Below are 7,934 nucleotides of genomic sequence, written 5' to 3' on the forward strand. Positions count from 1 at the left end.
ATCATTGCAGCTCAATGACTTTATTCTTGTCATTAAATTGGAATATTTACATACATATTGATTTTGGCGGTACAATTGTAAAAAAAAAATAGAATTTAGGTGTTAGATTTGTAAATACTTTGGTGGTATGTATGAATTGCGTTTTAGTTGTTTATGCCTGGCTCACTTCATGGTAGCTCTTTGTTATTTGGAACTATATTGTAAAGTTATTTCATATTGTCATATGTCATGATGAATTAAGCTTAATGATTATTGATAATGCAACTGGAAAAATTATTTGATTATCTACACACAAAGTCTTTAGGTACGTAAGCGTGCAATTATTTGGATTAGAATTTGTAACAGTTTTCTAATCATGATAATATCGTTGATAAGATGAGATAAGATGTGTCATAAAGATGCCTAAGCCAATATATCATTCGTGAGATAAATTACATATTTTAGAAGTTGCTCGATTTGAATTTATTAAGGCATCAAGACATCTTAAATACATAAAATCATGAATGGCTATATTTGGACAATCATATGGAATCTAGGGCTGTAATCGGGCTGAGTCTGAGTCGAGTATATCATGATTCAAACTTGGCTTGGTATAATTATAAGTGGTTCAAGATTGACTTATTTAAAATTTTCAATGTTTGAACTTGATTTGTTTATGAAATGTGAATCGAGTATTTAAATGAGCTAAAATTTATATGAGTATCTTGATTTTCATATAAAAAATTTAATAAATATTTCTACAATTCTGGTTGCACCTACTAATTAATCGATTGTAAATTTTGTAAAAATTTAAGGTATATAATGAAGCATGATTATATGAGATGTAATCTCTCATATTTTAGCAAGATTAGTTTTCACCCAACTCTCAAATTCAAATATATGTATTGGTTTTTTCATGGCTTTATATTGAGTTGTTGCATCATTCTTATTCTTAGTTTTTTAAAATAATTTTATAAATGACTTTATAGTGAGTTGTTGCATCATTCTTATTTTTAATCATATATAATTCACAATAATTGCACAATATTTTTTCAACATCACTTTTTAATTGGGTTGAACTTATGAGAATCATGGAAATGAGAGAGATGTGAGATACTAGGGTTTCAAAGATCTGTGAACATCATGAACTTCGTCATTGCCTTCAATGCTTGCACGACCTAGCAACTCAGGGTTTCATATGTTTTCGTTGAAACTTGAAGACGTGAAACTATAGGAGATAAAGAGAGAAATTAAGGTTTGCGAGAGTTTAAAGTTAATTTTAATGGGCATACATACCATATAAAACTTGTGTATTTTCACATTTAACACCTAAACTTTTAAAAAAAAAATTATAATTAATAATTATATATTAATAAAAATAAATATACATTTAATAATTAATCTAAAAATTATTGATATAATAATATATTTCTATTAAATTTATAATTTAATAAATTCTATTTAATTAAATATTATTTAAATAATATATCACATATGATACAAGTTATTATTTGGCTTAATATCAATTATTTAACAAGTTACTTGTGGAAAAACAAACGAATTTATTTGTGAACATGAACTAACATGTTCGACTATGTTCATGTTTAGTTCATTTAAACTCCGAGCTTTTAAAATTGTTTAAACATATTTATTTACTAATTTAAACAAACATGATTAAGTCATAATTGAGTCGAGTTTGAGTTGTTCATCAAGTGCATTCGTTCATTTACAACTCTAGTGGAATGTATTAGTTTTTTTGTTCGCAAAGATGATCAACTCTCATAATATCTATAAATAGGCTTTGCTTTTATAATTTAAAAAAAATTATATATTTGTTGGGGGAGAATTCATTCTAGGAATCATTTATTAAAAATGTTAATCAAAATTTACAAAAGCATACCCCTCAATTAAAGCTGTCAAAACGGCTCGTTGTTCGTGAATAGCTCGTGCTTGACTCATTAAGAAGTCTGTGTTTGATTATTCACTAAGTTAGAGAGCTAAACACGAACAATTTTTTTTGGCTTGATATATGCGAGTCAGATACTAACAAAGATTTGTTCTTTTGTATATGTATAAATATATATATATAAATATTTTATAAAAAATGGCATATATATATATATATATATATATATGAATTTATTGAATTTGCATAAGGCATAAATCGGAGTTTAATCCGACGATATTTTAGGGTTATCATCTTCTTTGCGTCCGATTTACATTTGATTTTTTTTTGCTAGAAAGGTAGGGGTTGGTAATGTAATTTTCATCTATTTAGCATCAAAATAATTCACAGTAATTTATTTAAGTCTTATTTGTGTCGATGTACTGTCAGTTTCGTTTAGGCTATTCATGCGTCTAAATTTTGCTTCTAAAAAATTGGACGCTAAATGTAGCGTTGGATAACCTCGGATTAACGACAAATAATATTGAAGAACCGTAGAAAATAATTGTCGTTTGAACATCGGATTATTGGACACAAAACATACTTAAATTAGATACAACCCTGTAAAACAAATTACATTTCCACAATTTGCACGATACATATAATCCACACCGCAATAACATTTTATCCAGCCACAAATAATCAATCTTAACACAAATTATAGATCGTGTAAATAACACAAATGTAAAGTCAGAATGTAACAAATTGTCCCAAATAACAACAAAATAAACCAAAAAATCTAGAGTAAATGCTCAAAGTAATGCTAAAAATAAATAAATAATACAAAAAGTAATTTTTAATCGTCGTCTCCCTCTTCCTCCTCTTCCTCTACGGATGTCATTGGCCTCTTGCCCCGACGTTTTGCTAAAGTCTCCGCCATGCATGCTATAGAGGCCTCGACCCAACATTGGCATTCTAGTATCTCCTCGTGCAGCTGACGGATCTCTTTGTTCATTGCAACGACCTGCCTGGGTATATCTTCTTATTTGGATGTGGGAACTCGGGGAACTCCGTACGAGACCATGGAAGATCCCGGCCTCGAAGGCTATGCCCTTACCCTTCTTTCTCGTCGCCCGAGTCCAAAGCACAAACTCGGACTGCACCGCAGTAGAATAACTACCACTGCTGTTGGCGGAAGTCTGAGGCTGAGTGGTCAAATGCCTATCACTAAGTTGCTCAAAATCCTCCTGCAAATTTTAAACCATTGTTTAATTGACATTTTGAATAGTATGAGTCAAAATAAAGTTTTAATTTTCTTTTTTACTCACAACAACCTACTGGGCATGCCCCGAGATCCACTAATGCGTCACTAGTGACTTGTAGTGCACCATATTTACATGAAACATTGAATTTTTGAATATTTAAAAGAAGCTTACTAATGACTTGTAGCGCACCATATTGGGGAATGATTGTTTAATATAGAGCACAGCTTCTCAGGCCTTCTATATCGCCCAGTTTGCCCGATTTGTCTCCCTCTCTTCTCATAAGCAGGAGAGGCTGAAGAAGGTGAACGAATATATAGCAAGTGTCGATTCAGAACAAGTCATGAACATGAAAAGTACCATATTTACATGAAACATTGAATTTTTGAATATTTAAAAGAAGCTTACTAGTGACTTGTAGTGCACCATATTGGGGATTGATTGTTTAATACAGAGCACAACTTCTCAGACCTTCTCTATCGCCCAATTTGCCTGATTTGTCTCCCTCTCTTCTCATAAGCAGGAGAGGTTGAACAAGGTGAACCATATTGGGGACTGATTGTTTAATATAAAGCAAGTGTCGCAGGAGGTGTAGCAGTAGCAGGTGGGGGAGCAGGTGCGGAAGCAGTAGCAGAAGAAAATGTCCCCCTCTTCCCGCTCTTGTAAGTGATCTCTAATGTTCCTCTAACACGACGTCACTTAGGTGGCCGATTACTTGCACTGCCTGCGGTCATCTGTAAACAAAGGAAGGAAATTAGTACTGACAACAGTAATAATAATGAGCATAAATAAAAGTAAACAAAGGAAGGACATTAGAATTGACATCAGTAATAATAATAAGCATGAATAAAAGTAAACAAAGAATGGTGCCCAAAAAAAAAAAAGAAATCTTTGGTACTTTTCATGTTCATGACTTATTCTGAATCGAGTTGAAGCTAACTCTGGTTTCTTACTGATCTTTGGTACTTTACAGATCATCTGCAATATTTTGAATCCATATAACATAGGGGTGGACTTGATCTTTCAACCTTGTTTTTGAAGAATGCATATCTGTTTCTTTTAAATGAGTGATCATGGTGAAAAAATCTTTGGTGCTAGTCAAACCAACTATTACTCCTTCCATGTTGTAGAGTAAATGCCTTACGCATATTCATGCAACAAGAACAAGCCAATTTTTTGACTGTGCTCCAACCAGCTAACATTCTATAGGCCGGGAAATCACTAATTATCCACATAAGAGCTGCTCTCAGTTGAAAATTTTGTTTCTTAGCGATGTCATATGTAAGCACCCCCGTCTTTCATAACATTTAAAGCTCATCAAAAGACGTCGATTTTCTCTTTGGGTTATGTAAACCTGATATAATCAACGTAAAAAATAAGAACGATGTAGCTGTGCGACACAAAAAAGTGAACAGTCTTTGAAGCCGGGGGGGGGGGGGGGGGGGGGTATTTATCAACTTGTATCACATAATGATGCCAACATGAGTGCAGGGTTGTGGCGTGATTGAACGGGGTGAAGCCATCTATACATAAACCAAGTCTAACATTGTGTGCTTCAGCTGCAAAGTTTGGGTATGTCAAAATATCTCTAGGCCTCACCATGTGACGCATGACTCATCGAATTAGCATAAAAAAATCCAATACTGTACCAAGTCATATGAGAAGCTCTACACATAAAAGCGAACAGTCTTTGAAGTTGGAATATGAGCAAAAAATAAAAGAGATGTTTCATGAAATATTTTTCTAAATCTTACCCTTTCGCCCCCATTGTTTGAATCTATCAGCACGACAAAATTGGTTGGTCATCTTGACTGCATTAGCCTTGTAATATATCATACAGGCATTAACACAACAATCAATCTTTTCATAATGTAACCCTAACTTGGAAACTTATTTTTTGTTTTGTACAGGTTATCCGACACTAAATTCCATGTATGGTTTATTTTTTTAATAATATTGGCACTTGATTGAATGCTTTTATGGGCATGTTAAAATCAGATTGATGCTCAATATTCACAGTGCCATTGATAACTCCGTATGTGTAATGCAACTATCCCATAAAGATTGTTGTGCAGCATTCAGCAAGTCATAAAACTGTTGCAATTTATTGTTTGTGGTGTTTCACTTTCATGTGGAACGCTTTCAACAAAATGAGCTCTGCGAGCATCATGAACAATTTCTTCATATCTTTCATGAACATATTCCTTTGTTGAAGGGACACAACTTGTTGAGGCACCTCCTTGATATTACTAACTTCTAGTTCTTGCTCAAAATGTGTAGTCCAGTACCAATAATTTGATTTGAATCCCTTGCGGTAAAGATCCAATTTAGCTTCTTCGGGTCGTGATAGGCTTGATTTTTGTGCTTCGCACAGGGACACCATAACTTACTCTCTGAACAATAAATGGATTGGTAAAACATAACTTGCACTAATTTTTCAATACCATTCAAGAACTCATCTGTAAATCATTTTCTTCCTAGATATAATCTATTATACATCCAATCTCTTAAATTACGAATATCCATCTGCAACATAGGTGTAGCATTACATATCAGTGCAACCGTTACATAAAATAAAAATTAGTCAATCCTTATCAATATTTATAGTGGACGAAGATGCTTAGTGGTTTGTAGAAGCTAATTCTCATTAAAGAAACATACCCCAGGAACCTTTTTAAAGTGGCTCGCTTCATACCGTGAAGTCGGCACTACTCGGTCAATCATATTTAAGACAACTCTTTGAAGTGTTTTATTTTTTAAACAATAGGCTCAATTCATTCCTCTACTTCATCCAACCAGCTTGAATTCTACTAATAGCATTCCAACTATATCACTAACACTTTGAACAATAGACCTGACGCATTCCCCCACTTCAATAAACCAACACGAATTCTACAAATAACATCCCCATATATATCTCCATCACTTTGAACAAGTCCCAATACACTCCTCCATTTCATCCAAACAACTTGAATTCTACTAATAGCTTCCCCATCTATATCACTACCACTTTGAACAATAAACCCGGTGCATTCCTCCACTTCAACGAACTAACGTGAATTCTACTAATAACATCCCCATCAATATCACCATCACTTTGAACAATAGACTTGATGCATTCTTCCACTTCAACCAACCAATGTGTATTCTTCTAATAACATCCCCATCTATATGACCATCACTTTGAATAATAAACCCGATCGATGCATTCCTCCCCTTCAACTAACCAACTTGAATTCAATTAAGAACATCCCTATATCACAAACACTTTACAAATAGACCTGATGCATTCCTCCACTACAACCAACCAACGTGAATTCCACTAATAGCATCCCCTTAATGTATTTACATGCCTAACACCTAAAGTTCATTTTTTTACAAAGATTTTCATACATATACACCCCTCATTATATATATATATATATATCTAACACCTAAACTTCAATTTTTACAACATACCACATTACCTATTGCAAATAGTTTTTCATACATACCACTCAATACTTATGTATGCACATAGCTAATACCTAAGCTTCAATTTTTATGAAGATTGACATTCAACCACTCAAATCTTATGTATATACATCTCTAACTCCTAAACTTCAATTCTTACATACATACCACATTACAAAATCAAAAACAATGGCGCAAATCAAATTACCTTCCTTGATGTTTTCTGATAGGAGCAGTGCAGACGGATGGGAAATATGGGAGATTCAGTGGTCTCTGTGTTGAGCCGCTCCTTGTTGTCCTAGCTAGCTCTAATGGCGAACATACCACCAGGGTTCGGGCTTGGATAGAGAAAGGGCGAAGAGAGGGTGAGGGTGTTTTGGGTGAGCAAGCAAGTGTTTCGGGCTACTGCAGATGGAAAAAGGAGTGCCGCGAAGAACAAAATGAAATGGAGAATGTGGGATGAGTATTTTAGGTTTATCGGATCAGTTTTTTCTACTTTGCGTCAGATATTTTAAATGCTTTTAGATAAAGTTTTTGTGTTGATTTATTTGAGGCAAATGTGACTCCAAAATGACCGTAATAATATTGTAAATTTTGTTATTCTTTGCGTCAAATATATAGAGGCTAACCTGACACAAATTTCGCCCCAGATAACATAAATAAAGGTTCGCCGTGTGTCAGTGGCAAAAGCCGACGTAAATATATGCGTCTAAAATTTCCGATGCAAATATATATATATATATATATAATTGACAAATAATATTTTTTAAAATTTTAATTGACTGCAAGGCTAGAAAAATTTATAATCAATTAAAACGGTTGATTAAAAAATAGAATAGAAATATATTAAATTATTTTAAATGATATTTTAATATAAATAATAAGATTTAAATCTTGCCCCAACCTTTTAACATTCGGCCACTGTCAAAACGGCATTTTATTCGCGAATAGCTCGTTTTCGGCTCGCTAAGCTAACAAGCCGAACACGAACACATTTTTTTGTGTTCGAAACATAAATGAGTCAAACACATATAGTGATATTTTTTAAGAAGCCAAACAAAAGTTGAGCTTGGACTCGTTCACGGGCTTGTTTACACCCATAAATTTTGTCAAATCTATAATTAGAATAGGGAAATTTTGATAGTTATAATTTTAGAATTACATCTTATAAAATAACAGCATTTTTTAAATATGAAATATTCATAAATAAAGCATCCTAAGCTCAACATCAAAATATTTAAAAATCCTTTTGTTTCTTTCAAACACAGTCTTAAAAGGCAAAAATAAGAAAAAAAATATAAGAATAATAAGAAAAACTTAAAAAAAAAAAGATAATTACATACACAACACCCGAA

This window comes from Phalaenopsis equestris, unplaced genomic scaffold (assembly GCF_001263595.1).
Source record: "Phalaenopsis equestris unplaced genomic scaffold, ASM126359v1 Scaffold000552, whole genome shotgun sequence".
Lineage (NCBI taxonomy): Eukaryota > Viridiplantae > Streptophyta > Magnoliopsida > Asparagales > Orchidaceae > Phalaenopsis > Phalaenopsis equestris.